General features: G+C 40.3%; 1 pseudogene; it reads right to left on the bottom strand.

Moving 5' to 3' along the window:
- Nucleotides 1-230: 230 nt before the first annotated feature.
- Nucleotides 231-832, bottom strand: LOC123838795 (prefoldin subunit 5-like; annotated as a pseudogene).
- Between the last annotated feature and the right edge of the window lie 1,414 nt (nt 833-2,246).

Genomic DNA, 2,246 nt, shown 5'->3' with positions numbered 1-2,246 from the left:
TATGAGAGATGAATACTGAAACTTGAAATTAAATAAACCTCACCATTCATAATAGCATGCAATAAATGAAATATTTAGATATAAATCTAACAGTATGTACACAATCTGTATGTGGAATAATTTGTATGTGCATAAAACATTGATGAAAAAAATCAAAGAAGATCTAAGTAAATGGAGATATATTCCATGTCCATAGATTAGAAGGATCCACATTTTTTTTTTTTTTTTTTTTTTTTGCCCAGCTGGCACATTTATTAGCATGAAACACAAGATCGTTCTCTTCCTGGACCCCAGGAAGCCACGCCCACAAAGTCCCAAGCTCCTGAAGCAGAGTCCCTCTGCCCCAGATCTGAAATAAGCTCTCAGGCCTTGGCAGTAGCCTGAGTTGCCCCCAGGGCTGTGAGCTGCTGAATCTTCTGGCTCATCATCTCCATGACAGCCTGTTTCATGGCATGCTTCTCCTACAGAGCTGGCTGGGTTTTCTCCATTTGCTTGGTAAGCAAGTCTTTCTTCCTCTTGAAAAAGTCCTTGGCATCCTTAGCTGTCTTTTCTACATAGTAGCCTGTTCCCACATGGATGAGTACATGTTCCACATCATGTAGCTTCCCAGGGACATACATAGAACTCATCAGTGGGACGAGTAATTCTTTCCCCTCGTTGTTCTTGTTCAGCATGTTCAGACAGTCCTTGGCTTCCACATACTTGGTCTGTACCACCTTGAGCTGAGCAATGGACGTGGACAGGAACTCCACTTCCTGGTCTGGCTGGTTCTTGAGCATTTCTAGCTGTGGCAGGTTCAGCTCGGTAATGTTAACTGACTGCGCCATGTTGGGAAGGATCCACATTTTTAAGATGTCAACTCTTTTCAGTTTGATCTATACATTCATTGTGATGCCAATAAAAACCCTGGTAAGCTATCTTTCAGATATCAACAAATCACTTCTAAAGCTTATATGAATGGCAAAAAATCTAGATTAAATAGTACAATATACAAGAAGAAGAGGAAGAAGAAAAGGAGGAGGAGCAAGAGGAAGACAGTCAAAGGGCTCATTTCAAGCTTTGCTAGGAAGCTAGCATAATCAAGACCGCATGGTATTGGCCACAGAACAAACACTTAGATCAGTGGAACAGAGAACCCAGCTATCAATACATTCAAATGTAGTCAATTAGTCTTTGACAAATGGGTAAAGATGACTGAGCAAAGAAAGGATAGTTTTCAACAAATAATAACAGATTAATTGAACTCCCATATGCCAAAACAAAGCAACCAAACAAAAAAAAACCTTAGACCTTACACATATATGAACTCAAAGTGGATCAAAACATATGTAAGATGCAAGCTATAAAACCTCTAGAAAAAACAGAAGAACATCAGCATGACCTTGGATTTAGTGATGAGTGTTAAATACAATACCACTAGCACAATCAACAACAAAAATATGTTGGACCCTATTAAAATTAAAAACTTACACTCTGAGGGGCACCTGGGTGGCTCAGTTGGTTAAGCGACTGCCTTCGGCTCAGGTCATGATCCTGGAGTCCCTGGATCAAGTCCGACATCGGGCTCCCTGCTCGGCGGGGGGTCTGCTTCTCCCTCTAACCCTCCCCCCTCTCATGTACTCTCTCTCTCTCTCTCATTCTCGCTCTCTCAAATAAATAAATAAATCTTTAAAAAAAAAAAAAAAAAACCTTACACTCTGAGAAAGACACTGTTAGGAGAATAAAGATAAGCCACAGGCTGGGAGAAAATATTTGCAAAAGAATATCTAATAGAAGACTTGTATTGGGGCACCTGGGTGGCTCAGTCGGTTGAGCATCCAACTCTTGATCTCAGCTCAGGTCTTTATTTTTTTTAAGATTTTATTTATTTGATACTTTTATTTATTTGATACTTTTATTTATTTGATACTATTATACTATTTAATCGAGAGAGAGAGACACAAGCAGGGGGAGTGGGAGAGGGAGAAGCAGGCTTCCAGTGGAGCAGGGAGCCCAATGCAGGGCTCTATCCCAGGACCCTGGGATCATGACCTGAGCCAAAGGCAGACCTTAATGCTTAACGACAGAGCCACCATCAGCTCAGGTCTTGATCTCAGGGTCATGAGTTCAAGTTCCACAGTGGGCTTCACACTGGGCATGGAGCCTACTTTAAAAAAAAAGAGTTGTATATAAAATATACAAAGAACTTTTAAAACTTACCAAAAAGAACACAACACAATTAAAAAAAAAAATGGGCCTAATTTCTG

Source organism: Mirounga angustirostris, unplaced genomic scaffold (assembly GCF_029215605.1).
Source record: "Mirounga angustirostris isolate CCGP_5_RB_7025 unplaced genomic scaffold, mMirAng1.0.hap1 SCAF_3, whole genome shotgun sequence".
Lineage (NCBI taxonomy): Eukaryota > Metazoa > Chordata > Mammalia > Carnivora > Phocidae > Mirounga > Mirounga angustirostris.
Note: the sequence above shows the minus strand (reverse complement) of the source record. Positions and strands in the feature narration are given on the sequence as shown.